Consider the following 7497-nt stretch of genomic DNA (forward strand, 5'->3'; position numbering starts at 1 on the left):
TTAAAGAAATTACATAAAAAAATAAAAGTTTTAAATAGTTGATTTGATATTAACATTGATATATTTTTTATGATATCTTCAAATTTATATTTTATTTAAAAATAAAATCATTATTGCTTTCTTAAAAACACATAAAATCGTATTATAACATCGACATAGACAAATAATAAAATAAAACATTAATATCGAGATGTGTCTCGCTGCATTGTACGAGTACTCTTCTAATAGTTTATAATGTGTTGATTAACATATATTTGTTTCATATGTGTTCGTTTCACAATGTGGAATTTTTTACGTGTATTTTTTGTTTTACAAACACGTAAAAAATGTTTATATTGTGAATCAAGTATATGTGAAACAAACACATTATGAAACAAAAATATATTAATCGATATTCTAAATCATAGTTTTAAATAGAAAAAAATCATATAAAATAACTCATAATGCAATAATTCTTAAAATTATGATAATTTCATTGATTTTCAAAAAAAAAAAAAAAAGTAATCTTATTATATTACTTATGGGTTTTGAATCTTAGGCATAAACAAATTCTATATAACAATAATATTGTCATTTTTGGTGGCATTAACGTATTATAAATCGTTTTTGTCATGATTGTATCCAAATCATTGCCAGCAATTTAGTGAAAGGAGAACTCATTAAATATACGACAAAAGCCTAACAACTTTATGCTCTCTATTTGTTAACTATATGTAATTTTTCAACAACTTTTTAAATCGTGACATCTTTGATGATTAGTTGTGTATTCGTGCAATACAACGGGAGCCGTGAATTTTAACGATTTTGAAATTTCATTGGTTTTATTAGAGAAAATTTAACGATGATATAAGTTACACATGATCTTTACATATTAATACAATTTAAATAAATAAGAATTATGGCTCTAATTACAGTCTATCGATGAAAAAAAATTGTATGACAGTTTAAAATCCAATATATTTAAACGACTGCACAAATGTGTTCGATTTACACCAAGAGCAAAGAATTAAGAGACCGAGAGTTATAGGGCAATTAAATGAGAGATAAATGAGAAAACTTTTTATAACTCATTGTGAATATCAGTTTGAATCTCATATTGGGGAATGAGGAGAAGACATGGATAGAGGTATGAGAGGGTGAAGACATGGATAGAGGTATGAGAGGGTGAAGACATGAGTGAAATGTGTTAAAAGTATATTGAAAACATGAAAAAAGAAGATAATAATGTACATTGGTAATTTGTACTATATGTTATCTTAATTGAGATTAAGAGATTTTAAGACTAAATGCATAAATTAGTAGTACTTAATGCATTATAAATTGTTTTTAAGACTTTGTGCATTAAAAATTGTTTTTAAAACTTTTAATAAATCCGGTTTATAAGGTAATATAGATTAATATGTTATATGTTATTTGATATAACTTTTTATCGATATATAAAATTTAATACAATAATTAGCATATATCTATGCTATAATTTAACATATTTATTATGATAAAAATATTCAGTTATTATTATTTAGACGAAAGTTAATTATCAACCACTCCGATTCAATTATAATAATATAATTATTTAAAAAAATGTAAAAAATCAAAGAACGCGGCAATTTAATGAGTCGACATGATTAAGATATTGAACTCAAGGAAGGTCGGTTAAGGGTCAAAGACTTTATATTATAAAATTTCATTATCCTATTCCTACACAAATTTATGTTTTACATTATTATTTTTAATTAACATTTACACCATTCTCAATTTTTTATATATCAATATTAAGAGGCGTGTACCCAAGGTTTATCTGATAACAGATAATATTTTAATCTATTAAAATGACATTTTATGAAACATTTTTATCCGATAAAGGATTATCAGGATAAGACTCTCAGGTCTTGTTATCGTTTTTACCAGATAAAATTTCTCAATTCTTGTCATGTTCATTCGACAAGATAAAGTAACCCGATAAGTACTTGCCAAGTAAGCGTTTAATAAAAGAACTGGTATTGTACAGATATATAGTCAGTAGAAATAACTATTCCCAAGCTGGAGAGGTGGGAGAGGAGAGAAATTGAAGTGGATCTCCTATCTATATTCGACAGCTTGAAGAGGGCGGATTTTGAAAGCAAAATTTTCATTGAAAACGATTCTGCGGTCCCTAAAAAGGCTAAAAATTGACGTGATATTATTTTTATTTTACACAAATTTAGTATGGAATTATATCTAAAATATCTTGTTTGATGGGTTGAATATATATTTCCGTATGTCGATGGAAAAATATCTTGAATGTGTTGCTTTTCCTGTTAGAGAATGAGTTGTTAGCCTCCGGGCTTCTTCGCACTTGGATAGTAACAACTACGCTAATTTGATAAAAAAGTATTGTTGATAAATAGATAAGTAAATTTTAACAGATTTATAAATAATCCAGGCTAAATTCGTCTTTTTCTATCACGACGAATTAAGTCTCAAGTGATTGGTTTGATGAGTTTGGTTCATTGGATATAGATTTACATTGTCAATTTGGAAATCAAGTTTATTTAATAATTAATTTCAAATATATGCAAGAATCATTAAAAAAACATTTCGAAGAATCATTAAAAAAACTTTCGAAGAATGTTCGATAGCAGTTTATTGAGAAAAACAATATATGTATCAAATATTTAGTGGCATTTCTAACATTCAAACATTCTTTTCTTCTAAAATTTTCTTGATTTTTCTTTTTCTATAATTGTATAAGAACCGAGAATCTTACCTGGTAAGAGTGAATGCAATGACTAATAGTCTTACCCGGTAAGTGATGACAATAACTCTTACCACAGTTAACATTTACCGGGTAAGTTGTTACATACGATRTCGTTTTGGTAGACTAAAATCTTACCTCGTAAGTAAGTGATAACGTTGAATTTGACTGTTAAGTGCTTGCCGAGTAAGTGTTTAGGTAAACGACATCTTAGTCTTTTTGTTCTTCTATTCTGTCATTGATATAACTATATACACATATAACACGATTTCATGTTTAACATATATAAGTACTTRTATACACAAATCCTAATTTATCGATATAAGAACTAATCTAGTATGCATCGCCACCATCACACCTCAAATTAAGCTTGGTTTCACCCACAATCCATATGTATGACAAATAGGTGGTATTATTAGTCTTTGATACTCGTTAATTTCACTAAAACAACATTTGATTTTCATCAAGCCACCACCACTTTTTCTTCTGGTGGTGGCAACCAAAAGTGGAGGATTTGGCCCCAGTTTTGGTTCACAAGATTTCGATGAAAATTGARGGAAATGTAATGATCAATTCAATTGACTAAATACCATTCAAGCGTTTGGTTTATCTATGAAATGGAACTGCGTTCCACACATTCCATCATTTTTGGATTTGGTCATTCCATCACAATTGATAAGGATTCGGTTCCATTTCATCCAATCTTYTGAAAAAGACAAAACTATCTCCATCTTCCCTACTTGATTTACCCAAACCCATATGGCCTCTATYTGAACCTCCACTAACCACCACCAATCTGAACCAGCACCAACCACCACTGCCAACCGCCAACAATATGAACCATTGCCGACCACCATCGATCTAAACCACCACTGTTTAGAAGCACTGTTGACCACCAATGTTCTGAACCACCACCGATTTGAACCATCGTTTGACCACCATCATCGTTCTGAACCTCCAYTAACCACCACCGATCTGAACCAGCGCCAACCACTACTGCCAACTGCCAACGATCTAAACCACTGCTGACCACCATTGATCTAAACCACCACTGTTGACCACCATCGTTCTGAACCAACACTGATTTGAATCACCATCGATCTAAACCACCGTTATGAACCACCACCGATTTGAACCATCGTTTTGAACCACAACCGAGCACCATCATTGAAAAAAGGGGATTTTGCTCATTTATYGTCTATTAGTTCCAATTCTGAAGCTACATTTTACGAACCAAACAGGTAGATTCCAAATCATTTAACAAATCCCATTTCAACTTATTCGAACCAAACACACGGTCAAATTCCATTCTTCCACAAAACATTATGCRAGCCAGACATCCCGATTTCAATCATAATCTATCAATTAGTTTTAAGATTAGACATTGAATTGTACACTTGCTTCTGGTTTTAAGTCTTCTCCTTTAGCATATGAGRTTTAGGTTTATTAAAAAAAACCTATTTAGAAGTTACATCAACCAATCAAAATGCCTCAACAATCAAAACACCTAAACCCACGATTTTTTCCCCAGCAAAACCTCATTCCCATAAAAGGACCAGGCAARTGGTTCAAGTTAGATTGCATCTCCCACCTAATCAGTAAAAAATAACACTAAAAACATTAAAAATATGGGTCCATYGAACACTGGAAAAAATCAACTACAACCAAACACTATATAAAACACTAAAACACCGTTTTTAATATTATAATATTAATAAACATCTTAATATAACCATAAAAATGGTGCCAGATTAGTTTGAGCTTGAGCTTCGAAGGTCAAAAGTGTCTGGAGGTCCCAAGTTCTAATCCAAGAAGGAATAAAAATCCTCTTGTGGCCTCGAAGGTTCAAATGCAGTGATTCCGGACTACCTGTGAAGTGGGTGGTCGCCTTGGGATTACTCTGCTCGCATAACAGGTTGAATATCCATGTTAATAAAAAAACATCTTAATATATCAAACTTTTAATATATATATATATATATATATATAATATGATTATAAAACTTAATATTATATTTATATATACATATTTTTTTGACCTCCAAATATAAAGACAAATATTCTTGATTTTCATTTGTTTAATGTTATAGTGAAAACACCTTAATTTTTGTGTTTTTAATGATGTTTTTTTTGGGTTTGGAAATGAAAATGATAGATAGAAGCTAACTTTATGGCATGATGATATTTGTCATTATTAATTTTTAATTATAATCACATTATAAAGTGTTTTATAAGGTTTAAATTATAATTTTCTGTTATATATATATATATATATAATATTATAAAATATTTGACAAAAACTTTTAAAAACAAATTTTTATGCATGAAATATTGTTTATTAATACATATTACTAAAAATTCAAGATAACAAATAGAATGTGCATGAATACATCTTATTAAAACTTCATGTTTAAATTCGTATAACTAACTGCAGATAAACATAATTAAATACATGATAAAGATCACCTTAAGTATAAAAAATTATAATATAATTAAGAAAATCATTGAGTTTTAACATAATACTTAATTGTTATCTTAAACCAAAAATAAATTAGTTCTTTGTTAAACTTTAATTAAATTATAATAAAAATTTGAAATAAAGAAATTACATAKAAACAATAACTTTTAAATAGTTAATTTGATAATAATATCGATTATTTTTTTAAAAATTTTATAATATCTTCAAATTTATAGTTCATTATAAAATAAAAACATTTTCTSTTTTCCAAAATAACATAAAATCGCATTATAACATCGATAGAGCCAAAATATAAAATAAGACATTAAAATCAAGATACATTTTAAGAAAATTTTAGAAATGTTTGACAAAAAGGAAAAAGAAATGATTGAAATCTAAGATTTTTGATTGAAGAAGGGAAATATATTTAAGGATTTGAACTAATTTCATTAAATGCGATTAAATAGCAAATCTTTTATATCCGTTACTCATCGATGTTCTTCTTGTTCACTTCCTTCCTACCCATATATCATATCTAATACAATATATATGAATATGATACCTTCCTTCCCGACTTCAATTCTCTCCCCACGACCCTCAATTACTCTCCATATTTCCGCTCCTCTTCTCAACCGCTGCTTCTGTGACAACAAGAACCAATGGCTTCACGTCAAGAGATTAGAAGCAAGAACCCATGTTATTAATCAAGATTTCTGTGGAAACTGAATCTGTGTGATATCCATCTCTATATTCGATCTCCATCCCAAGTTTCCATGCCATCAACCCCTCTGGTATGTTGCATTTTACTCTCTGAAATCCTTTTCCCATACCGTCAATTTTTCTTCTAGATTTTTCTGCAGGCCATATAATCAATAGTTTGGAGGTAATGATTCGTTGATCATGCTTGTTGACAATGCCACAATGGCTGTGTTTAGTTTGGCTATGTTGTGAGCCATGGCACTTCATTCTTTTTTTCTTTCAAGCATAAGTATTCCAGTGATGAGAGAGGTACAATGAAATATCTGGTTGAGTACTTCCGTGGGAGTTATGGATTTGTGATCCAACACATATAATGGCCATGCCTGCAAGTTGAAATACTCAGAGACTTAATTATTTGCCTATGGAGGGTTATTAAATAACATGGGTAAGTCGTTTGGTAAAAGGCCCCTTAATCTTTTATGTTTATCATAAGGTGTAGTCTAATGTTTTGAATCATCAGGCCTGCAAGGATTGTTGAGGGCCAGATGTATTCAGAGAGGTTAATTGCAGCCCTACTCAAAGCGTATGTTTCTGAAAGTGTAGAAAGATGCCCAAGATACACCTCCTGTTTATATTGCATTGCAGATTTTCCACTTGGCTACTATTCATTTTGCTTATGCAAAGGAACTTAGGTATCTTTACAACTTTTTGCTAATAAAGTTACATGCTCATGTTGGTATTCATGTTGATTCCCCTGGACRTATGTTTGATCATTACTTTGATGCAGACTTCGATGTTGATAGCCTCGATTTAGAAGTGATCAATGGTAATYGTAAATCGTAGTCCTTAATTGTGTTTAGTTATGTGATTTTGATTTAAAGTTGCGTGTTCGATTGTTGATTGTTCTGTCTTCACAGGTCCGACATTGTTGGTTTATGTAATGGGGACAAGAATATAAAAGGTATGTATTCGATTCAAGTTAGTTGATAACTTTTTTCTGAAAGCGTATGTTGATCAATTGCATATCTGCATACTCCTATAATTGAAGTTTTAAACCCTTTCTTGATGTTATCAGAGCTACAAATGGCTTTTGGTATGGCTTCTTAAGSTGCAAAAACCCTAACATCGGATAACTTCAGRAACACCAACTGTGCTGCCTGAGGAAGGAATCAGGCAGCAACTTTCGCTCAATGCCGCCATGATAAATGGATCACTTTACAACTTTTCGCTTATAAAGTTACTTGCTCATGTTGGTATTCATGTTGATGCCCCTGGACGTATGTTTGATCATTACTTTGATGCTGGCTTCAATGTTGTTAGTCTCGATTTAGAAGTGCTCATGGGTAATCGTAAATCGTAGTCCTTAATTGTGTTTAATTATGTGATTTGATTAAAGGCTGCGTGTTTGATTGTTGATTGTTCTCTCTTCACAGGTTCGTCATTGTTGGTTGATGTTCCGAGGGACAAGAATATAACAGGTATGTTCCGACAAGGCGTGTACTCTTCACGTAAATATCTTTCTTCTTATGCAAGGAAGGGAAATATGATGTTAGTCTCCACTTCCAGATAACGAACTCAGGGTTGACGTAATTATTTCTCAATTGTA

General features: G+C 30.6%; 1 long non-coding RNA gene across 2 annotated transcripts; it reads left to right on the plus strand.

Moving 5' to 3' along the window:
- Window positions 1-5763: 5763 nt before the first annotated feature.
- Window positions 5764-7453, plus strand: LOC112505325. 2 transcript variants are annotated; one of them, XR_003068375.1, is made up of 6 exons: window positions 5764-6336; window positions 6412-6583; window positions 6679-6717; window positions 6809-6852; window positions 6967-7234; window positions 7325-7453. It is a non-coding gene; the product is annotated as an uncharacterized LOC112505325 (long non-coding RNA). The 2 variants fall into 2 exon arrangements; XR_003068374.1 differs by having other exon boundaries at window positions 5764-6583.
- The last annotated feature ends 44 nt before the right edge of the window (window positions 7454-7497 follow it).

Source organism: Cynara cardunculus, unplaced genomic scaffold (genome assembly GCF_001531365.2).
Source record: "Cynara cardunculus var. scolymus isolate 2C unplaced genomic scaffold, CcrdV1 Un_Scaffold_9766, whole genome shotgun sequence".
NCBI classification, from domain to species: Eukaryota; Viridiplantae; Streptophyta; class Magnoliopsida; order Asterales; family Asteraceae; genus Cynara; species Cynara cardunculus.